Here is a 25,732-nt window from a genome sequence, read left to right on the forward strand (position 1 = left end):
GCATACGGAAATTTGCGATTAATTCAAATATTTAATTTTGAAATATAGTATTTGTGATCGGGTCAAGGAGTTGTCCAAATCTAACCAAACTCGGTATGGAGTATCCCCATGGTAGGTAGAATCTGAGACAAAAAGAATTTTTGGTATAGCTTGCCTCTGAAAAAAGTTAGTTTTTCATACAGAAATATCCACTTATTCGCTTATTATTCGCTTATTCAATTTTCAAAAGTATAGAAAATTTATCGGATCAAGGAGTTGTTCAAATCTAACCAAACTCGGTATGGAGTATCCCCATGGTAGGTAGAATCTGAGACAAAAATAATTTTTGGTATAGCTCGCCTCTGGAAAAAGTTAGTTTTTCATACGGAAATATCCACTTATTCGCTTATTATTCGCTTATTCAATTTTCAAAAGTCTAGAAAATTTATCGGATCAAGGAGTTGTTCAAATCTAACCAAACTCGGTATGGAGTATCCCCATGGTAGGTAGAACCTGAGACAAAAAGAATTTTTGGTATAGCTTGCCTCTGAAAAAAGTTAGTTTTTCATACGGAAATATCCACTTATTCGCTTATTTTTCGCTTATTCAATTTTCAAAAGTATAGAAAATTTATCGGATCAAGGAGTTGTTCAAATCTAACCAAACTCGGTATGGAGTATTCCCTGAGTATATAGATACTAAAGCAAAAAGAGATTTTGCTATAGCTTGCCTAGGAAAAAAGTTAGTTCCGCATACGGAAATTTGCGATTAATTCAAATATTTAATTTTGAAATATAGTATTTTTAATCGGGTCAAGGAGTTGTCCAAATCTAACCAAACTCGGTATGGAGTATCCCCTGTGTATAAAGAGTCTAAAGCAAAAAAAAATTTTGCTATACCTTGTCTAGGAAAAAAGTTAGTTTTACGTTCGGAATTTTCCGATTAATTCGATTAATTAATTTTAAATAATTTTTAGAAATAGGTCTATTTCATCGGGTCAAGGAGTTGTTCAAATCTAACCAAACTTGGTATGGAGTATCCCCTGTGTATATAGAGTCTAAAGCAAAAAAATTGTTGCTATAGCTTGTCCAGGAAAAAAGTTAGTTTTACGTTCGGAAATTTCCGATTAATTCGAATAATTAATTTTAAATAATTTTTAAAAATAGGTCTATTTCATCGGGTCAAGGAGTTGTCCAAATCTAACCAAACTCGGTATGGAGTATCCCCTATGTATATAGAGTCTATACCAAAAAGAGTTTTTGCCATAGCTGGTCTAGGAAAAAAATTAGCTTTTCTTACGGAAATTTGCGATTATTTTGAATATATAATTTTCAAATATAGCCTTTTTGATTGGGTCAATGAGTTGTTCAAATCGAACCAAACTTGGCAAAGAGTGTCCCATGTGTACCTAGACTGTTAAACAAAAGGAATTTTTGCTACAGCTTGTCTCTGGTAAAAGTTAGCTTTTCATACGGAAATTTGCGATTATTTCGAATAATTAATTTTGAAAAATAGTATTTTTCATTGGGTAATTTAGTACTCAATTCTCCTATATTTGTGTTTGTAACTCCGCCGTAGCCGGTCCACAGCCCGTGTGAGAGAAGGAGGAGGGGAACACACCCAAAACATACTGGAAAATCTCAAAAAGTTGTTCGTTAGTTCAACTGTAGATTTTTTTCCCACAGTATTTAACCTATTTCAGCTCTACGTCCTATGATCAAACAAACTTACTAAATGTAAAACGGGCCATATATGGTCCATAAAAGTCCATAAAAATTTACTTTTTATGAGCTTGCTATGGTTAGTAGCATATATGGTCCGTTTTATGGATAATAATTTTTTCTACGAGAGCATTATTTTTTCCTACTATGGTAATATATGAATGAAAGAGAGGGCCCTGCCATATATGATTCGTAAATAAAACGGACCATATATGTTAACTTACTAACCATTAAACGGACCATATATGGAAACTTACTAACCATAAAACGGACTATATATGGAAACTTACTAACCATAAAACGGACCATATATGGAAACTTACTAACCATAAAACGGACCATATATGTAAACTTACTAACCATAAAACGGACCATATATTGCAGGGTCCTCTCTTTCATTCATATATTACCATAGTAGGAAAAAATAAAGCTCTCGTAGAAAAACTTATTATCCATAAAACGGACCATATATGGAAACTTACTAACCATAGCAAGATCATAAAACGGAAATTTTTATGGACTTTTATGGACCATATATGGCCCTTTTTATGGTTAGTAAGTTTGGTCAACCCGGGACCATCATTATATTCGATATCAACGATAGTTTTTCTGCCAACGAGGAAACCGACAGTACCGCTCTCAATTTCAAAATTTAAAAATAAAAGACATTAAATTAATTTTGAGCCATCTTACCACCCTTTTCCAGCGTGTGAATAAAATTTTAGCTTCCTGTGATGCGTTAGAAGTGGTTTCGTAGAAAAAGGTCAAACTTCAAAAGCGAAAAGTAACAAAGAAATTAGTAGCTCTTGGGCAGCTATCAAAACTACAATCTATAAACAGATAAAAGAACATACTTAAAGTTGTAAAATTAAATGTTATCTCAAATGCAACATGCTAAAGGCTTCCAAATACAGAAACGCCGCAATAAACTCAAAGATAACTATGCTCCAAAATCGCTTTGACACAAACCTTTGTTTCCAATGTCGGGCAATAAAAGTTGTCGGGGGTAAAATGCCCAAGTGATTTATTTGTTTGGTGGGAAAGGGGCAAACTAAATTAGAGGGAAAAATACCTTCAAAAACTTGCCTAAGAGTTGTGAAAATCTTCAAGGCTAACGGGATCAAAGATTGTTCAGCTTGTTCACTCCTCAGATGAAATGCGTTAAGATTGTGAGATAAAAATAATAAACAGTTCTCTATACAACTTACCCCCAGTAATAACAGCGGGCCGCAAAATAAATTAAATTTGAAATTGTTATGGGGTATAAAATGTCGCAAAATTTGGGTAAAATCCGCTCCGAGGTAGCTGTTAATCAATTTTGACTTGAAAAATTCACTCTTCCCTATTTTGAACGGCGAGAAAGTAGTGGTTAAGTCTGATATTATACTTGGTTAGGAATAAAAACCAGAGAGTTATAACTAAGTTATAAATATTGTTAACCTCTAGAATTTCACGAAAGCGTTGGTGTGAATTGCTGCATGTAAGCCAATCAACCTTCAAAACGCGATATAAATTTGTCAGAGTTTTGATCACAATTGAAGTGAATTAGAAATTTATTATAACTTAGTTATCAGCCAGATTTTGAAGTTGTTTCCGTTTTCAAAAAGAAACCACTGAAGAAAAATATTGTCCTCCAAATTTTGTTATTCCCAAATTTTTGGCTTCACAACTCAAAGTACCTCAGGTGCTTTTGATTAAACAAACGCAAATCCGGAAGTAAGGCGGAAGAAATATATTGGACAATTTACTATCTGGGAACGGATACCCCCTCCCTCCCCTCAGACGTTAAATACACTTCTTAGACCAAAATTTTTTGGCGATATTTAGAATTATAAACCGAATGTTTAGATAGAAGCATAGCCGAATTAAACTATTTGTAGTCTAAGAAACTCTGATTAAAACAAGTGCGTATTCAAGGGATGTCATTATTTGAAGTACTCCATTTTTCAGTTTGAAACTTTAAAATTTTCAGAACTTGGAAACGTCAGGAAAACAAGCGGGCAAAATTATTATTATTAATGTATGTACAATCAAGTTCAATCAATTTAAAAGGCATCAATAATTAAAATAGAAAGTTCGAAATTTCGGAAAGATGAGTTTATGCTCCTGTTTTTTCAGAGTTTTTTTTCCTTTAAAACCAATTGATTGCTCTTGTTGCTGCGAGCCATTTCAAGCGCCGGGAAGGGCTTCTGCTGGCTCTGCTTGCTTTTACTCTTTTTCTTGGTGTTCTTGACTAGCCTCGTAGAAGTTGATTAGTTCGTTGTATTTCAATGCGTGGTAAGATATCAAAAAAATTTTTTGTTCAAATTAAAAAAGTCGTTTATTAAGAAAAAAATATTCAAGAAGTAATAAATATTGAGAGTGGGAAAAGTAGATAAAAAATAAATAAACAAATAAAAATTGGGCTGCGCTCGCGTCAAGGAATGAAATACTGAGCCTCATTTAAGGCTCAATTAAAGGGCTGCGCTAGTCGTAAAAAGTGTAATTAGTGTAACTTTGTTCATGAAGGCAAGCGTTAGGACGCGTTAAAATAAATTGAGGGAAGGAAGCGTTTTGAAGAATGAAGTAAAATACAGAAGGAATAATAAGTTAAAAGTGCTAAGCTAACCTAAACCTTAAAACCACTGAACCAAACCGCGCATAGCACTGTATTATGTCGTTAATTGTATAACCGTAACTTAACTTTGATAAAGATATCAGTTGAGTGAATATGAAAAAATTAGAACATTTTCTAGGTTTAAAATGCTGTTAATCGATTAACAATCTTCAGTAGATAAATTGCTGTTGTTTTCCTTGTGTTTTTCATAGCTAAGCCCCGAATTTACTAGGTGAGCGGCTGGCTTAGTTGTTCGGTTAGGACGTTGTTGGTTTGACTTTTGCCCATAATTAATTACGCAAGCGGCTGGCAATAAGTCATTGGATGAAGGTTGTTCTGGCTTTTCTACGATATTGAAACTGGTAAAGAACATTAGCAGAACAGATGGTCCAGTGTGCTTTGATAACTGTTTTTTGGACGTTGTCTCTTTTTCTGGATCAGTTCAAGTAATGATTCGATCATGTTTTCTTTTGCCCGTTTCAGGTATTCATTTGCTAATCTAATCTGAAAATATCTTACTACAGGTATATTGGCCTCTTCATGGAGTTTTTTGACACTGTACCAGCGGGGTTTCCTCATACAAATTCATAGTGCTCTATTTTGGGTCAGTTGTATGTTGTTGATAATTGAATTAGATTGGTCAATCCAGCAGGCATTCGCATAGAGAAATAGATGTCGAAACCATGATTTATACAAGGTCAGTAATCACTCTTCATCAATATTGATCTGACTGAGCCGCCATAATTGGTAGATTCGTTTGTTTGCTCTTGCCACCAGACTTTTGCAGGGTTGGTTCCACTTTAGATGTGGGGTAAGGTTTACGCCAAGAAATTTGATTGAATTTGCGCCTACAATTTTTTTACCATTGATAAAAGGTCTAGACTGGAAACTTTTTTGACGGATTTTTAAAAAGCATAAAAATTGTTTTGCCTGGATTTATTCGTATCTTTAGTTTTTCGCACCATTTGATCAATTTGTCTACTGAATACTGAAGTTTCTCTTGAATTATTCTACAGGAGCGCGACCTGTAGTAAAGGGCAAAATCATCAGCAAATTGAGAACTTTGTGCCGGTATTTCAGGAATGCCGCTGACATAAACCAGGAACAGAATTGGTGCAAGGACGCCGCCCTGAGGTACTCCAGCTAGTGTTGAAAATCTGCTACTTTTTGAGTTATTAATTTTCACGAAGATGCCTCTCTGAGAGAGAAAAGAGTTAAACCATTTTTACAGAGGTTTATGCACACCAATTTTTAGCAGTTTGTTTTGAAGTCCTATTCTCCACACTGCATCAAATGCTTGTTCAATATCTAGGCAGACAAATCCAACCATTTCGGACCATTGAAATGCTTCTGTTACGTGCTGAGTATGTTTGAGCACATTATCAGTTGTGCAACGGTTCCTTCTTTACGCACTTTGCATTTCACCGAAGACATCATTTTCTTCAAAGTGCGCTAGGACAAAATTCTTAACTGCTGTTTCACAAATTTTTGCAATGCAATTGGTTAGGCTAATTGGTCGGTAATTTTCGGCATCTTTTTTGTTTTTGTTCGGATTTGGTAACATTTTGACTTGTGACTCTTTCCATGTAGTTGGAACATAAGAACTGTTTATTGAGCTAGTTACCAGGAGACAATTATATGCTTTGAGGCATTTAGGTAATCTTTTCAGGATGTTATAGCTGATTTTATCTGGTCCTGAACTTGATCTTCTTGTTTTGTTCAAAATTTCTTCATAATCGTCTGCTTTTAAAATGCAGTAGTTATTTGGTTCAAAATTTTCGTATTTGAGAAACATTTTTGTCTCTTTTTCGACTTTCTCGAAGTACTCATTTAGTTCCAAGTTTTCGTATGTATGATCTTTCATTGTATCCTGTAGAAGAATCTTGAAGGTTTCGCATTTCTGAATGTCTGTTTTCGCTCTGAGTTGTTTATATGAGACTTCAGCAATTTGTTCAGTTTCATTTGGTTTTCTTGAATCACCACATAAGGCTTTAACTGCTCTCCAAAAGCTTTTGCTTCCCTTATTTTGAGCACCTGCAATCAATTTTGATTGCTTGATTTTTTCTGATCGCTTCAAGGACCTCTTTATTTCTCTTTGGAGGAAATTTGCTTCCTTTTTCAGAAATTTGTACTGTTCTCCGTTTGTTCTTTTCAGCTCTCTTCTTTTTTTTCTTCTTTTCACGGGTAAGTTTAGTAGTTTCATGTCCAAAGGGAAATCTTTTTTGTTGGATATACGACTTCTGTAGCGAGAATTGAATGATCTGTACAAGTAATTCATTTAGTTGATTTAGTTCTTCTGCTTTTGGATAGACTGGTTGATATAGCACATAGTTTTCGTATTCTTGTCTGACAATCTGTTTGAATTTTTTGAAGTTGATTTTTGCCTTCAAATCGAATTTGCTCTGAGTCATTATATTCAGGGTAGTAATGGTTGAGCTGTGGTCAATACCAAAGTCATCAGAAACATAAAATGTGTCAAAAAATTTGAAGACTGATTGATCTGCGAAATGTAGATCAAGCATATTTCGACATTCTCCTTGATATGAATGATATGTGTGGTAACCGTTATTTAAAAGCATGAATTTTCCAGTTTCAATAGTTTCGATTATTTTTTCACCATTTTCAGTGTTATATGTGCAATTCAGCTCTTGATGTGGAGCGTTGAAATCTCAACAGATAAAAACGTTCTTCAATTCAGTTTCAAAAATTTCTGATAGATTCAAATCGCGACCTGGTGAGTTGTAAAGTGCTATAACCCAGAGATGACCTATAATAGGTACTTCAAAGCATGCTTTTCATTATTTCGAAAATTTTCCCTTGCTCGTTTCTTTCAAACTTTTCTGGTTGAACTTCTATTATTGTCGTTCCCTTTTTTGCTAAAATGATTGAGCCATGTGACTTACTTGCTCTCGTTTCCGTAACTACGAAGTAATCATCGTTTAGATTTTCTTTTTGCCATCTCTTGACTTCATTCAGGCACACAATATCAATATCTTTTTCCTTCAAAAATACGAGAAGTTCTAATATTTTGTTGGATAAGCCTCGGCAGTTCAATTGCAAAATTTTAATTTTATCCATGTTGGCTGAATTGATGGCTATTTGTTGAAATTTGTTGCGTTGGAACATTCGTGAAATTGTTGTTAGCATTTTCGATGCTATCATGAACTTTTTTGACCTTCTATTTTATCACCGAATATTCTGCTTGCACTAATACTGACAACATTGATGATATCACTGTAAGACATTGTATTGAAGGTTGAACAGATTTTGCTGAGTACTTCAGCAACCAGAACACTTATGTTTTTTGCTGAGACAGTTGAGTTTTTTGTAGCATTTCGGTTTGCCTTTTTGCCACTGCTGAGTACTTGATATCTTGTTTTCTCTTTGTCGCTTCAACAACTGCGTTTTGATAGGAGGAGCATCCTTTGTACACAGATGCGTGCGATCAACCACAATTTGCACATTTGGCATTTTCTTTTGGTTCGGCGCATTGTTTTACTGTGTGCTGGCCTGAGCATCGCAGTCAACGCTGCTCGTTTTTACACTCAATGGCGCAGTGCCCATATTTCTGACACGTGAAGCATTGTTTAACATGTGGCGGCCCTTTGCTTGGTTCACATCTGGAGATTAGCCAACCAATCTTTACACCGTGCTTTTGTGCTGCTAAAACATGATTTGTTGAATCTGTTATTACTCTGATAAGCTTTGTAATTTTGCCACTTGCTCGCCTTATAATCCTTGACACTTTTACTACATTCATTCCGTTATTGCTCAAGAGTTCCTCTTTTATTTCATTTTTTTTTTGGATGCTGTGATGCACATTGACTATAACAAAGTTTGGTTTGGACTTGGTTTTTGGCAGTGTATTTCTCGTGTTCACATTAGCGTTAGGGAATACTTGTTGCAGGTTTGTATTTGACATAAGACTATCTCTGGAGGCTTTGTTTTCCGGTTGGATAAAGAAGTCGGAAGAGTTTGGCAATTCTCTAATTCGTTGCATTTTCAATTGTGGGAATTTTGTCTTCATAGCTGGGACAAATTGCACTTGAGTTGGTCTCGGATTGATTGTTATTACTATTGGTCTAACTGTCTGTGATATCGAATTCCTCTCGTTTTGGTTTCGAAAACGCTTACGTTTGTTTTGAACTTGAGTAAAATCTTGTTCATCCTGTGAAGTATCATCAGCGGTTGCTCTTGCCTCTGATAGGAGAGCGCTCAGTTGGCTCATTTTGGCCAGGGCCCCACTGAGGGCTATTGCTTAGCAGAACGACGAAGATGAGAATTTGAAACAATTTTTAAAGCGTAGAGACTAAAAGAAAAAAAGCCAATTAAAAGTCAGGATTTTAAAAAGCAACCTTTAGTGAAAAATCTCTTTTTATAAAAGACTCACTCCCAAAGGGAAACAAGGGGGCAAAATCTTGTAACCGAGAAACAATTGTGGGATTAGACTTTAACGCATCAATGAGAGAAGCGCATATTTTTTGGGGGCGGGGTTGAAAATAACAGGCATCTCACTGCACTCGCGGAAAATTTTAAAAGGCTAAAGATTGAAGGTTAAATTCAGCAGACTATCTATTGGTCTTTTTCTCATGGGCTGAAAATAATAAATTATATCTAGCAGCATAACCAATTGAGCTAATATCAATGAGTAATTTGGGTCAGTATATTACGAATAAAAAACATTTTAATGCCTGTACCATGGAACAGGATGAAAATGTTTTTTCTTCATAACCTGATGAGACAAATTACTCATTGATATTCGTATAGTTTGATCATTATGCTTACTTTATATAATCTCTGCAAAAACATCTATCACAATGATTTTTGTTATGCGTGACAATCAGCACATTTTGCTTCATCAAAAACTTGACAATCTCCCACAAGAGCCTCGTGCCTTCCTTTTCCTAACAGAAACAAGAAAAATTTTGTGAAGGAGAACCGTCTCCAGTAGATTCAAGAGTACTGAGGTAAATACAGGTGGGGGTAACGCTTCTATTAAGATAGGGTATGGAAGTAATTATCTCTTTAGGGGTTGTAAACGGTCCGTAACCGTTTAGACCCCAAATCCTTCCCCTTGTTATTTAGTTCAAATTTATTGAGTTCATAATCATGATCGCTGTAAAAGTCATATCTCTAACTTTGATTTTTCATGACTTTCAATGCCAAACCTTTTCATTCATTACCATACATGAGTTTCATCGTGCCACCCTTAGCTTTGATCGTAAATGCGGATAGAAAACACACCTTTGTAAGCTATTATTAAACAATCACACAAGCTTATAGAAGAACAACCAGCAAAATAAACTCTTGAAAATCAGTCATTGTCTGTGAAAGGGCATCAGACTAAAGAAAAGATAACAAATTCTGGTGCATCCAAGGTTTTAAAACCGAACCATCGACTCAAAAAACAGAGACAACTTAAAATTTCTGACTTGTAGTTTTTCACTAAAACTTTAAAAAATCCCACCACCTAGCTGAATTAAACTTGCTATAGAATTTTTCCATCTGATAATTTTAGCACTTCAAATTTATAGTCTGTCAGGCTTTCTAAGTAAGTTACAGTTCGATGACCTTCCCCCTGCATTGTTCATCGCACTCCGAACATTATGATGCAATCCGCTCAATGCAGTTCTGTAGTCCATGCGGCCAGAGGTCCCACATTTGCTAATAAGATTGACTGGGGCCTGAGTGGGTGAGGCTGCAGGTTCTCTTTTGAACCAAAGCATGGGCCTATGACGGGGATAGTCGAACATATTTATACATAGGTAGCAAAGCCTGATCTTTGTTAGATTATAGCACGTTCTAGTTCAGCTAAAACTCTCTGACCCTAAGTGTAGCGAAAGAGCCTTAAAAAATTCAGGGTTTTGTGAATGATTACTCCTTCAATCATGTCAAACTGACGCATAAAACTCACTCAAGCGGAAACTTTTGAAGCAGTAATTTTGAATTTCTGATGTCGATTATTTGTTTTTTTTCTCTTAATTTATTTGCTGAGTTTTGTTGTTGCTTACCGGAGTGAAAACGGTCCAGAACTGTTTACATCCTCAACCCTTCCCCTTGTTGTTTAGTTCAAATTTATTGAGTTCATAATCATAATCGCTGTAAAAGTCATATCTCTAACTTTGATTTTTCATGACTTTCAATGCCAAACCTTTTCATTTATTATCATACCTGAGTTTTATCGTGCCACACTTAGCTTTGATCATAAATGCGGGGTATAAACCACACCGTTGTAAGCTATTATTTAACAATCCAACAAACTTATAGAAGAACACACAGCAAGTTTGGTTTGGACTTGGTTTTTGGCAGTGTATTTCTCGTGTTTACATTAGCGTTAGGGAATACTTGTTGCAGGTTTGTATTTGACATAAGACTATCTCTGGAGTCTTTGTTTTCCGGTTGGATAAAGAAGTCGGAAGAGTTTGGCAATTCTCTAATTCGTTGCATTTTCAATTGTGGGAATTTTGTCTTCATAGCTGGGACAAATTGCACTTGAGTTGGTCTCGGATTGATTGTTATTACTATTGGTCTAACTGTCTGTGATATCGAATTCCTCTCGTTTTGGTTTCGAAAACGCTTACGTTTGTTTTGAACTTGAGTAAAATCTTGTTCATCCTGTGAAGTATCATCAGCGGTTGCTCTTGCTTCTGATAGGAGAGCGCTCAGTTGGCTCATTTTGGCCAGGGCCCCACTGAGGGCTATTGCTTAGCAGAACGACAAAGATGAGAATTTGAAACAATTTTTAAAGCGTAGAGACTAAGTGAAAAAAAGCCAATTAAAAGTCAGGATTTTAAAAAGCAACCTTTAGTGAAAAATCTCTTTTTATAAAAGACTCACTCCCAAAGGGAAACAAGGGGGCAAAATCTTGTAACCGAGAAACAATTGTGGGATTAGACTTTAACGCATCAATGAGAGAAGCGCATATTTTTTAAAACCGAACCCTCGACTCACAATACAGAGACAACTTGAAATTTCTGATTTGTAGTTTTTCACTGCAATTTTAAAAAATCCCACAACCTAGCTGAATTAAACGCCCTATAGATTTTTTCCAACTGATTATTTTAGCACTTTAAACTTATAGCCTGTCAGGCTTTCTAAGTCAGTTACAGTTCGATGACCTTCCCCCTGCATTGTTCATCGCACTCCGAACATTATGATGCAATCCTCAAGTTCTGTAGTCCATGCGGCTAGAGGTCACCCATTTGCTAATAAGATTGACTGGGGCCTGAGTGGGTGAGGCTGCAGGTTCTCTTTTGAACCAAAGCATGGGCCTATGACGGGGATAGTCGAACATATTTATACATAGGTAGCAAAGCCTGATCTTTGTTAGATTATAGCACGTTCTAGTTCGGCTAAAACTCTCTGACCCTAAGTGTAGCGAAAGAGCCTTAAAAAATTCAGGGTTTTGTGAATGATTACTCCTTCAATCATGTCAAACTGACGCATAAAACTCACTCAAGCGGAAACTTTTGAAGCAGTAATTTTGAATTTCTGATGTCGATTATTTGTTTTTTTTCTCTTAAATTATTTGCTGAGTTTTGTTGTTGCTTACCGGAATGAAAACGGTCCGGAACTGTTTACATCCTCAACCCTTCCCCTTGTTGTTTAGTTCAAATTTATTGAGTTCATAATCATAATCGCTGTAAAAGTTATATCTCTAACTTTGATTTTTCATGACTTTCAATGCCAAACCTTTTCATTTATTATCATACCTGAGTTTTATCGTGCCACACTTAGCTTTGATCATAAATGCGGGGTATAAACCACACCGTTGTAAGCTATTATTTAACAATCCAAAAAACTTATAGAAGAACACACAGCAAGTTTGGTTTGGACTTGGTTTTTGGCAGTGTATTTCTCGTGTTCACATTAGCGTTAGGGAATACTTGTTGCAGGTTTGTATTTGACATAAGACTATCTCTGGAGTCTTTGTTTTCCGGTTGGATAAAGAAGTCGGAAGAGTTTGGCAATTCTCTAATTCGTTGCATTTTCAATTGTGGGAATTTTGTCTTCATAGCTGGGACAAATTGCACTTGAGTTGGTCTCGGATTGATTGTTATTACTATTGGTCTAACTGTCTGTGATATCGAATTCCTCTCGTTTTGGTTTCGAAAACGCTTACGTTTGTTTTGAACTTGAGTAAAATCTTGTTCATCCTGTGAAGTATCATCAGCGGTTGCTCTTGCTTCTGATAGGAGAGCGCTCAGTTGGCTCATTTTGGCCAGGGCCCCACTGAGGGCTATTGCTTAGCAGAACGACGAAGATGAGAATTTGAAACAATTTTTAAAGCGTAGAGACTAAGTGAAAAAAAGCCAATTAAAAGTCAGGATTTTAAAAAGCAACCTTTAGTGAAAAATCTCTTTTTATAAAAGACTCACTCCCAAAGGGAAACAAGGGGGCAAAATCTTGTAACCGAGAAACAATTGTGGGATTAGACTTTAACGCATCAATGAGAGAAGCGCATATTTTTTAAAACCGAACCCTCGACTCACAATACAGAGACAACTTGAAATTTCTGATTTGTAGTTTTTCACTGCAATTTTAAAAAATCCCACAACCTAGCTGAATTAAACGCCCTATAGATTTTGTCCAACTGATTATTTTAGCACTTTAAACTTATAGCCTGTCAGGCTTTCTAAGTCAGTTACAGTTCGATGACCTTCCCCCTGCATTGTTCATCGCACTCCGAACATTATGATGCAATCCTCAAGTTCTGTAGTCCATGCGGCTAGAGGTCCCCCATTTGCTAATAAGATTGACTGGGGCCTGAGTGGGTGAGGCTGCAGGTTCTCTTTTGAACCAAAGCATGGGCCTATGACGGGGATAGTCGAACATATTTATACAAAGGTAGCAAAGCCTGATCTTTGTTAGATTATAGCACGTTCTAGTTCGGCTAAAACTCTCTGACCCTAAGTGTAGCGAAAGAGCCTTAAAAAATTCAGGGTTTTGTGAATGATTACTCCTTCAATCATGTCAAACTGACGCATAAAACTCACTCAAGCGGAAACTTTTGAAGCAGTAATTTTGAATTTCTGATGTCGATTATTTGTTTTTTTTTCTCTTAAATTATTTGCTGAGTTTTGTTGTTGCTTACCGGAGTGAAAACGGTCCGGAACTGTTTACATCCTCAACCCTTCCCCTTGTTGTTTAGTTCAAATTTATTGAGTTCATAATCATAATCGCTGTAAAAGTTATATCTCTAACTTTGATTTTTCATGACTTTCAATGCCAAACCTTTTCATTTATTATCATACCTGAGTTTTATCGTGCCACACTTAGCTTTGATCATAAATGCGGGGTATAAACCACACCGTTGTAAGCTATTATTTAACAATCCAAAAAACTTATAGAAGAACACACAGCAAAATAAATTCTTGAAAATCAATCCTTGTCTCTGAAAGCAGATCAGATTAAAGAAAAGGTAACAAAATCTGGCGCATCCTAGGTTTTAAAACCGAACCATCGACTCAAAAAACAGAGACAACTTAAAATTTCTGACTTGTAGTTTTTCACTAAAACTTTAAAAAATCCCACCACCTAGCTGAATTAAACTTGCTATAGAATTTTTCCATCTGATAATTTTAGCACTTCAAATTTATAGTCTGTCAGGCTTTCTAAGTAAGTTACAGTTCGATGACCTTCCCCCTGCATTGTTCACTGCACTCCGAACATTATGATGCAAACCGCTCAATGCAGTTTTCTAGTCCATGCGGCTAGAGGTCCCACATTAGCTAATAAGATTGACTGGGGCCTAAGTAAGTGAGGCTGCGGATTCTTCTTTGAACCAAAGCATAGGCCTACGACGGGGATAGTCGATCATATTTATACATAGGTAGCAAAACCAGATCTTTCTTAGATTATAGCACGTTCTATTTCAGCTATAACTCTCTGACCATAAGTCTAGCGAAAGAGCCTTAAAAAAATTAGGGTTTGGTGAATGAATACTCAGCAGTAAATTTGAGTTTTTGATGTCGATTATTTTGTTCTTTTCTGATAAATTTATTTGCTAAATTTTGTTGTTGCTTACCGGAGTACAAACGGTCCGGAACTGTTTACACCCTCAACCCTTCCCCTTGTTGTTTAGTTCAAATTTATTGAGTTCATAATCATAATCGCTGTAAAATTCATATCTCTAACTTTGATTTTTCATGACTTTCAATGCCAAACCTTTTCATTTATTATCATACCTGAGTTTTATCGTGCCATACTTAGCTTTGATCATAAATGCGGGGTATAAACCACACCGTTGTAAGCTATTATTGAACAATCCAACAAACTTATAGAAGAACACACAGCAAAATAAATTCTTGGAAATCAATCGTTGTCTCTGAAAGCCGATCAGATTAAAGAAAAGGTAACAAAATCTGGTGCATCCTAGGTTTTAAAACCGAACCATCGACTCAAAAAACAGAGACAACTTAAAATTTCTGACTTGTAGTTTTTCACTAAAACTTTAAAAAATCCCACCACCTAGCTGAATTAAACGTGCTATAGAATTTTTCCATCTGATATTTTTAGCTCTTCAAATTTATAGTCTGTCAGGCTTTCTAAGTAAGTTACAGTTCGATGACCTTCCCCCTGCATCGTTCACTGCACTCCGAACATTATGATGCAATCCGCTCAATGCAGTTCTGTAGTCCATGCGGCTAGAGGTCCCACATTTGCTAATAAGATTGACTGGGGCCTGAGTGGGTGAGGCTGCTGATTCTTCTTTGAAACAAAGCATAGGCCTACGACGGGGATAGTCGATCATATTTATACATAGGTAGCAAAACCTGATCTTTCTTAGATTATAGCACGTTCTATTTCAGCTATAAATCTCTGACCATAAGTCTAGCGAAAGAGCCTTAAAAAATTCAGGGTTTGGTGAATGAATACTCAGCAGTAAATTTGAGTTTTTGATGTCGATTATTTTGTTCTTTTCTGATAAATTTATTTGCTAAATTTTGGTGTTGCATGCCGGAGTGAAAACGGTCCGTAACAGTTTAGCCCCCCAATCCTTCCCCTTGTTATTTGGTTCAAATTTTTTGAGTTCATATTCATAATCGCTGTAAAAGTCATGTCTCTAACTTTGGTTTTTCATGACTTTCAATGCCAAACCTTTTCATTCATTATCATGCACGAGTTTTATTGTGCCACACTTAGCTTTGATCATAAATGCGGGTTATTAACAAAACCTTTGTAAGCTATTAAATAACAATCATACAAGCTTATAGAAGAACACACAGCAAAATAAACTCTTGAAAATCAATCGTTGTCTCTGAAAGCCGATCAGATTAAAGAAAAGGTAACAAAATCTGGTGCATCCTAGGTTTTAAAACCGAACCATCGACTCAAAAAACAGAGACAACTTAAAATTTCCGACTTGTAGTTTTTCACTAAAAGTTTCTGAAAGCGGATCCGACTAAAGAAAAGATAACAGGGGGACACGCACATAGCCACCTAGACTGAAGTGCCTCCCCACTTTTAACTACAGTAGAGTAACATCTACTACTACTGTCTAATAACTGTTCTAACCAGATAATGATCAAGTGTATCTTTGTTGATACAGGCGTAGAGTTTAGAACGGGCGATCTTGTAAAAGCATTGCAAACTTTTTTTTTCAAAAAATTCCAAACCACGGATGTGAAAAATTTTTTTCCGACCCACTATAGTGGAAGGAGGAACTAAATACTCAAAATGGTTTTTTGTTCAGTCATTTTTGGTCGATAGATATATTCATTGAAGGGAGTTGACACTGGCATCATTAGAAAGCCCGTTCTGCGCAGAATATGGAATTAGAAAGATTTTCTTTTGAGTTTTCGTATTTTACAGGAAATTATGGAGTTTTGATTTATTGCGAAAAATTGACGGATTTTGGTCAGTTTTTTAAAAATTTGTTTAAAATGTTTTAATAAAGTGTTGTGGGTTTGTTTTCCTAAAATAGAAGGGTGTTGAAGAAAAATTACATCCAATTTTTTGGCTCAAATTGTCGCTCCATATTTCAAAAGCTTCTTTTCTCAACTTTGCTTAAATTTGCCGGAATTGAACACCTAAAAACTGCTAATACATTTTGCTTCAATTCATGCTTCATTTCTCTTTTTTCCTTGTAAGTTTTCTGAATCTGACATTTTGCCGGTTTTTAGCCTCAAAAACTCGATAATTAGACAAACAGTATCAAATTTCTTTGATATATGAACTTTGTTTATCAAATTATCTATATCCATTACACTGGGCGCCATGGCAATTTCTCAATGAACGCACAATAATTGCAAGGCTAGTTTTGGCCTGATCGTGGAATCCTAAAACCCAAAATTATTCCGGATTGTATTCCGTGGCTGTCTCTTCTTCTAAAAAATTATTGCCACTTTTATGTTGGTCACAGAACAGAACAGTTCACATCCAGGCACGTTATTGAAAGGTCAAAATGGCTTCAAAAATAATCAATTGCCAACTAACTTTTTTCATTTTTAGTCAAAAGCTGATTGTCGTCTTGACTTTTAAAATCTTTTTTTCAAAATAAACAAAGGATTATAGAGCTTTGTCACTGTTTTTCCCATATTTTGTAGCTTACTTTCATAAAAGACAGAAAATGTAATCTAGGTTATTCAATTATAATATGTATGGAGGCTTTACGCTTTATGGAATTGTCTTCTGGCTTGATGCTGCTGGTTTCACAAAAAATTTTTGATAGAGCAGTATCTCTTTATCACTATTAGAAAAGCAAAATTGAATATTTATTTTTTTAAAGAATAGACTATGGATTTAACGGCCTCAACACAGTTTTCCAGAAGAAGTTAAAGGAATTTATTTTTCAATTATGTTTTTAATTGCATTTCTTCTTTTAGTTATACGAGAATTTCTAAATAACAGGATGTCTCATTCGCTTGTTATGGAGGGGCACAAGAGCATAAATAACGATTTTAGTTGTTAGCCGATGGCTCTCATAACACTAAATTTATTTTCAAAACACGTAAGTGTTTACTTTTCATGCTCCGTACTTTATCGTCTATTTGTCACTTAGTCTCACAAATTACAGGTCACATATACTGTAGCTGGCATAGAAAAAATGCAGAAATGGGCATATCTAATGTTTGAGATAAACTCTTCATGCTGTTGACGGATTCGACACTGCTTTTTGGGAAAAAAACTATTTTTGTTTTTTTCTCTGTAGTTGATGTTTCTTGTGAACTTTGGCATATTCTGATCAAAAAAGGTATAAATGGCCCGTTCAGAAGTATAGTCAAATATATTTCAATGCAACGTTGTTCTTAACTTTGCTTTTTCTCTGATTATTACTTGGTATCATTAGAGAGTAGTCACAAATCCTTTTCTCGGTTTTCAAAAAATGCGCAATCAGTCCCTTTTTATTGTTAGGGAAAAGATTTTGGTTATAACGGCTTCGGAATAGTTTTCTCGCAAAAACTAATTGAGTTTCTGTTTTTTTTCCGTATCTGTTTTTTTTGTAGTCGTATGAAGAAAAATTATAAACAACACAACCCAATGTTTTCTCTTATGGAGTTATAATGGATCGTACACCAACGTAATTGACGAATTCAATGAACATATAATGGGTGTTATTACTTTGGAACCAATTCGTTTCAAAAAATATGAGCGTAACTTTCAAGTTAGCGGCTTTTGTTGTTTTTGTCTACTTTTAACGCATCCCAAAAAAAGACTGGTTTTAAATTTGTCTAGTCATGAACATTGAACTAATTTTTTTGTTTAGTTTTGGTTTTATCTGAAGCTATTTAGTCTTTGTTCCTTAGTTTGTCTACAAGCAGATATCGAGTTTTAGATGATATTAGTGTTTGTAATTGGGATTTGATTTTTTTCCTTGTCTCGTAAACTTACAAATTGTAGATATCCTCGGCCCTCTAGAACGGATTTTTCTTAACCCACTGAATGATTTTTGTTGGACGTATTTTTTTATTCATAGACCATTTTTTTGAAAAATAATTGAACTTTTGAAAGTTGTTATCCCTTCCTCATTTAGTAGAACATTGAGCTGAAAATACGGATTATCGGGGTGGAACCTTATGTGCAAACGCACATTACCGGGCCTCTATGTTGATTTTTAGTTTAAATTTCGATTCCCTGCTTATAAAAAAAATTTTAAGGAGCCAAAAACAAACCAGAGGATCACCATGTACTTTGCACATGACGATTAGCGCAGAACTATATACAACACTGGACTTTGTGAATTACTCATCGAAATTGTAAGCAACATTTGCACTATACTACTTTTTGTGATGAAAACAAAAATCTATCTGGTTTCCATAATTTTTTCTAAATTTATTATGTAATTTTTAAGTTAATCGAAATAGGGTAATTTTATGTAAAAATTATTGGCACCTTACATTAAAAAAATCATATTGCGTAGAATTTTTGTCCAATGAGCATAAAAACTTAGGGGTACAATAGTTCGGGCCCAAAAAATCCGAATTTGAGGTCATATTTCAACCCCCTCAGCACATCCTGATTGACAAACAGCACATTTTTGCTCTTGGTCTTAAAAATTGAAAAGTGGAGGATTTTTAATAGTTTTTAATTCTTTTTAAAGCGTTGGAGCTTCTTTTTAAAGGCTTTCTAATATTGCTACCATTAACTTCTGGATTTGGCCTCAGATCATCAAGTCAAAACCACCCGAGTGGTGAAAACAGAAAAATACAAATCTCTAGTCCCCAGATGCAATTGAAATGATACCAATATTGTAACCAAAAAAGATGGTGGCAAAATATAAGCAAAACGGTCGTTTTTAGTGTTTACGTCTCGTGACTTGTTTTAATAAATCATAATGCAAACGACTCACTCTGGCTCAGGTATTGGAAGTAATTTAAAGCATGCAGCTGGTTCCCTCTCGATTTCTAATTTTTTTTTACTGTAATTGAATGTGACTCTGGGATCACGACATATCACCTTTGGAAGATTCTGTTGCAATTGAAGATTGCGTTGCAAACAGCGACTGATCAGGTTTATTATGTGATAGAACGATGTGGGTTTTGTTTGTATATTTAGGTTTCAGAGGATCAATTACATAAAATCAATCAAAACTTGACAATGGTCAACCGTAGTTGAAGGGTAGAGCATAATGTTGTTTGCATACTTAACAGAGCACTTCTAAAGATATTAATAGGTTTCAAATGCAAGGTAAAATGTCTGTTAAAGATGTTAAGGTTTGTTTGAGCGTGTTATTTTTGAGTAAAATTAACAGCCGATTTTAAGCTGAAGGCAACACCGAGAAACAAAAAGAGACAAGAGACCGTAAGATACATTTTGACAAGTTGAAAAAATGAACGCTATCGATAAAAATTGACGATTTTGTGGGGCTCAGAACTGGTTGACGTTCTTTTAGATCATTTGGTTTAGGGAGACTAAACTGTTTAAGAACTATTTATCCCAAGTCCATTTGAGATATTGAGAGCATTTGATATGAATTGCTTTTGGGAAGAGCTTCATGTTACTTTCAATAATATTCTTAAACATTTTTATAGATTTAAACATTATTCTTTGCATTATACAGCAATTATATTTTTCAATTCTGCTATCTTGAACACCAAAGATAGGACTATACTTATTTGATTGCAAACAAACAGTTTTTCAGATCAAATTAATCGAAACAACGTAAAAGAGCAGAAATATAGGTTAACAATGATGCGGTTGCTTCTCCAATTGAAACTTTTTGCTTTAATATGTTTGGATGAGTTTTTTGTGGCGACCGTTTCCCCTCACTGTTCAGCCTAGCACAAAATCAGAAGACTCAAATGGCAGCAGCCTAAATTGTATTCATTTAATTTGGTTGGACGTATTGTAGTACCGCAGTATAGTGCCCTCCAATTGGAAGCAATGAAGATTATGATCTGACGTCCATCCCCCAGGCCCTGACACGCAACTTCAGTTGACAGTTCTGATCTGAGAAAACCGTTAGTATTCGTTGTGAATTGTTTTTGCAGCTACTAACAAAAGTCAATAACGAGCCCACTAAATTCGAATGGTAGGAATTTCACGAGGCATTTACGACATGGGCATATCTCTAAAATTTAAAAGTCACTCTATGCGCGTATAACGCCGAAGTAGTCTCTGGCTGTGTTTTATGATAAAATGCATCGCAGGAGCAAACAAATTCTTATAGGAGGAACTAGATCTCGTTCGGAATTCTTGTCTCCAATAGGATTAAAAATGAAACACTGATTAATCATGTGATGGGTCAATTAAAGAATGGTAATTAATCACATGCTCAGAGGACCGCGTCGATCAGAAAATATTCCCACCCGGCGAAGGTTTGGAGGTTCCTATAGCGATAAAAAGTGGAAAGATACTTCTAAAAGTTGTACTGCACCGATAGCATAAAACATTTAAGGAAAAACCTCAATAATATCGCTAATGAGGTGCATGTTTGCGCAAGCAAGTTAGAGCAACGATGTGCGCCAAGAGAGTTAGTTACATATTGGAAATTCACGTCTTAATTAACGTGTTTCTGAGAAGCCTATCCCTGTCGTATCTGAGAATTCTTCTTTATAATGTGCGTCTTCTCTTGAAAAATGATCGGCATGCTTTAGTTGTTAACATTTTAAGCAATTATAGGAAGAAGGGCCAGAATGAACATCTCTGGTTGAGGTCCTCGTTCAAAATGACTTATGAATACGTAAGATCATTTTTCCCTAAGAAAATACCCAAGTAGACCCAAATCAGCTAGATCCAGTCTTTGGCTCGTCAAAATTTTGGTGCTTTAATGTGCTCGTTCAACAGTCTTTATGAGGAGACCCAACCAAAACAAAAAACAGGGTAAGGTCAAGACTTAAGCTCATTCATGTTATGAAAAGACATGGTAAGACAAAAACCTGGTGTGATCCAAGCTCGATTAGGATCAAAGTTGCTTATGATGCAGACTTTAAAATCTGTTTGAGTATAAAAAAAATCGAAAAAAACATAGCAGGACAAGTCCTGACGTACAATTCAAAGACTTTTCATTGATTAACAGAAAACTAGACCTAGAACGGACTATGAATGGATTGTGAAAACCAGTTAGAAAACAATCCGATCCAAAAAATCGAAAAAAACAGTAAAAATCAAAGTGAAATTGCCGCATGTGAACAAAAAACCACTAGCGAGAAAGCGAATTTTTGTTCAAACAACTTTTTCTCACTCCACTTTAAATTTAGAGCTTAAAAATTTCACGCCGCAAAACCACTCGCTTTTTCGCTCCACTTCCTGTTCCGGCGTGACCAAAATCACTACTCCAATTTGACTTCAAAAATCATAAAACTGTGTGAACAGATCTTTAAAAAAAGACAGCGCCCCAATACAATTCAAATTCTTTTAATTGTAAAAATTGATTCCCGGATCGAAGTGTCAGCACTATTTCAGCGCATTATTTGTACAAAATAGGATTAAAGGGCTGAAAATTTGTAGAAAAGTACTAACTACAACTGATACACAACTTGAAGTTTTCAAGTTGTCGTACAGATTTACAATCTGTAGTGTTGAGTTGATTCGTGTCGCCGTTTAGCTTATCCTAACGCGGCTATTTTTAGTGGTGATTTCGCGGAGCGACTTAGCACTAAGATTTGTTGCTTGTGGATTGAATGTTTTGGTTACAGAATTTAGGCCGAATTGGCGTAGCGAATTCTCTTTCAATTATTAATAGGGTATTTCGCTTAGCGAAACAATCTAAAATTTTGAACTTCTGAATTAAGGCTTATTGGCGGATCGGATACTAGTTTAAGAGAGAGTCAACCAATTTGAATTGCGAAATTGAAGAGAATGAAATTAGATAAGATTAACAAAACTGAATAACAATTTGTTCATGAAATTACATTTTTAAATGCGGCAACTTACAATCACTAGACAATGTGAACAGACAGGAGATCATGCACAGGATGTAAACAAATTTTTAAAGGTATGAAAACTTAAGATTCGATCTTCAAAACTATATCTAAATGAATGAACAACTTAAGACAAATAAAATGAACTAAATTAAGATAAACATAAAATGAACCAATTTAGCTACACCAATCGATAGCCCCAAACTAAGATTGTACTATTGTACCACCTTTCCCCCTAGGCGAAAAGAAATAACAAAGTTATTTATCAGAAAATTAATAATCATATGTACTTGTTCAGTAATTATTACTGTAATGTTCATAATCAGAGTTTTAAACGCAACAGTTTTAGAGGAATGTACTTTAATTACTCTCACTTTCGTAATATCTCTCAGCCTCACCAACTGTCATTGACAATTCTGGTTCTTCGTAGTTGGGTGAGACATAGAATTGGGTTGGGTATGAGGTTGTTGGAGAACATGGGCCGACTGTATAATTGGTTTCCTCTTGATGAGTTTGTGCTGAGGCTGTTTGTATTGCAGAAATTATTGATTTATTTTCAATTTGTTGTTTCTTGATATTTTGTCGTCTTTTGTTTTTTCCAATTGCTCCATTACTTGAGGTTGTCGGTGGGCAAGTTTGAACTGAAGTCGCAGATTCATCCGATTCTGTGACCGATATTGTGGAGCGCTTTCGTTTTGATGGAATTAATGCTACAGATGCCTTTGTAGCCGCTTTTCAGTTGGGCCTACTGGGTGGCTCCGCTATGACAATGCTTGTGGTGGGTAATTCCATTGGCACCGCGAGATTGCTATTTAGTTCAGTGGGTTGATTTGGCGGCGCTGTTGACAGTTGTCGTTTGGGCTTCGTTGGCATCCGTACTCCGAGGGCTCGTGTAACATTTGAATGAATCGATGACACAGTACTAATGTCATCTGCCACTTTTCTATGCTTCATTCGTTTTCCACCTTCTAATTTCTTTCGGGATTCTTTTGCGTGGTGGTTTATGAGCTCTTCTGTTGCCTTGCCTGTTGGTAACTTTGGGCGTCGGTTAGGGTATTCTTGTAATTCTGTGTCACGTTCCGCCTTTGTCCCAAACTTTGCCAAATTTGAGTTCCTGATTGTCACGTCTCTCTTTCCAGGTTCTTTAATGACTGATGTATATTCATATGTTTTAATTACTGATGATCCTGGTGCTAATACATCATAGAGGCCATCGAGACTTTTCTTCGATCTTTTCGAGCGAGGTCTCTTTTTCGCCAGCTTTACCTCCAATGATGTTTCCGTTCTGGGTATAGATTGACCAACATCTGGATGAGAAATCAATCTTGATTCCCTATTCGGGTCCTCCTTTTGCCGTTTCATCGCCTCTTTTCCCAGTTTGTTCTTATTCAATTCCATCTCAATGTCGCTACGGTCGTCATTGTTCCAGTTCTCGTCTGTGATGAGCTCGTCCCATCTGACAGTTTCCAAATCTAAATATTTATTTAAAATGTTTTTGTAAGTTAAACTTTTTGGATCTGGTTTAGTCGTTATATTGCTTAGTGGCGTATTCGCTTTTCTACCGAATTGTGCCTCAAATGGTGATATATTAATAGTCTTTTGACGACATATTCGTAATTGGTAAATTATTGAGTTTATTGAGGCTTTCACATTGAATTGATTTTGCGCCGCCGTTTTAATACAGGCTAAGCGATTCTTGATTGTTTGAATTAGGCTTTCAACCAATCCAATTGCTCTGTGATCGTGTATTGGCGCTTCGATTAGCTGTATGTTATTATGACTACAAAATGCTTTAATTTGTTGCCCCGTTTGGCATCGAGCTTGATCCAATCTAATTGCACGGGGTATACCGTGTAGCAAAACATACTCTTGAAGAAATTTCAGAATATTATCTGCATTAGCTCTATCAAATACTTCTGCTGTTGGAACCTTACATAACTTTAATGGTGCCCATTTATTTGCAGGTATAATAGGTTTTAAATTTTTACCGATCTTGACACAGGGGTTGCACTTTGCGGTTTTCGTGGCTATGTCCCTGTGCATCTATGGCCACCACGCGTGTGTTGCCATGTCAGTCATTCCCCATGTGCCAGGATGAGTTGCATGAATGGTGTCTACATAGGCATCTTTGATCGCATGGGGAAGGGCAATCCTATCATCTATTCAGACACACCCGTTCTTCACATGCAAGTACTTCCAGAAGGAATGAATGTAAGGAGAGATTTGTTTGCATCTATCTTCGTTGTCCGTAAGGATGCAGTCGCGAATCGCTTTCAAAATCGCGTCCTTGGTTGTCAGGCTTGCCATTAGGGAGCTGGAGAAGATTTTGGAGAGCGCGAAGTTGAAAGGGTCCAGGTAGAAGTCGTCTACTGACGGCGAAGTAGCTGTCGTATAGGTTGTGCGCGTTATTGGAGTTGCTGGTGGTGCTTGAGCTGTTGAGGGTCCCTGTTCTGCAAATCGTACTCTCGAAGGAGTCAATTGTTTGACTGTCATCAGGGTTTGATCATCGGAATTTGATTGGGATATCATGTAGACGTTATTGAATTTTGTGGCAATTCGTTGAAAATTGTTTAAATTTGCGAGCGACTGTTCAGTGGGTCGATTGAAGGCAAAAAGCGAGTGAGGAATGTTAGTTGTCTCGATTTTGGGGATGGAATTTAATTTATTTATTGTTAATTCGCTAATTGGGTTATCAATTTGCGTACTGGTAGAATATTCTGGATTTCGCGGTGTAAATTCACTGCAAAAGTTATTAGTGGAATTTGAATTATTAAAGACGTTATTTGTAGGTGGATTTCGCTTTGCGAAATCGACGTAATTTTCGGCGTTTAATAAGAAGCGTTTCGCACTGCGTTTAATTACAACCAATTTGGCTACAATAAATTGCTCGTCATATGCAGATATATTAACAGCGTGTTGTTGCCGGTCGCGAGAGATATAATTCACTAATCCCATTTTTGTACCAGGAAGATGGTCGATTGAGAAATCAAATGGTAGTAATCGATCTACCCAACGTGTCAGTCTACTATTATATGATTTGTTAGACCTGTTTTCTCTCATAATTGAGAGAAGAGCTCTATGATCAGTTATCACAGTAAAGGGTTTGCCGTATAAATAACGTTTGAAATGTTCCACGGACCAAACAACACCCAGAAGTTCTAGTTCATTTATGCTATATCTGTCCTCGACAGAGTTTAAAAACCGTGACGCAAATGCTACTGCATGCCACCCATTAGGTGTTCGCTGTTCCAATGCGCATCCCAAACCCTTGCGTGAGGCGTCGCATTTGATTCGTGTTTCTAATTCCGGGTTGAAATGTTCATTTTCAGTGGTTTCCGTGATTTGTTCTTTTATTAATGAGAACTGTTTTTCATGCTCTTCCGTCCAAAGAAATTTTGAGTTTTTCTTAAGCAAAGGTCGAAGGGGGTAACATAATTGTGACAAATGTGGAATAAATTTTCCTACATGGTGTTCTGAACCCATAAACGATCGAAGTTTTTTAAGATTAGTAGGGGCTGATAATTTTCCAATTGCATCCGTTTTACTTGAAAGTGGAGTTACACCTGATTGTGTAATATTATGTCCGAGCCATTCAATATTTTCTTTTGCGAAATGACATTTTGCAAGATTGA

General features: G+C 36.0%; 1 protein-coding gene across 6 annotated transcripts in view; it reads right to left on the bottom strand.

Annotated features, from left to right (window-relative positions):
• LOC142349624 (5-hydroxytryptamine receptor 1F-like) overlaps positions 1 to 25,732 on the bottom strand; it is a 166,626-nt gene that overhangs the window by 88,530 nt on the left and 52,364 nt on the right. Inside the window, exon 1 of one of the 6 annotated variants that reach the window (XM_075401316.1) lies at positions 19,088 to 19,900. The exons of 2 other annotated variants lie outside the window; for them this stretch is intronic. The gene's annotated coding sequence lies outside the window, so the exon portion shown is untranslated. 3 more of the 6 variants (XM_075401321.1, XM_075401320.1, XM_075401318.1) reach the window with 3 other exon arrangements.

This window comes from Convolutriloba macropyga, chromosome 11, assembly GCF_964194025.1.
Source record: "Convolutriloba macropyga chromosome 11, txConMacr16.3, whole genome shotgun sequence".
In the NCBI taxonomy this organism is placed as follows: domain Eukaryota; kingdom Metazoa; phylum Xenacoelomorpha; order Acoela; family Convolutidae; genus Convolutriloba; species Convolutriloba macropyga.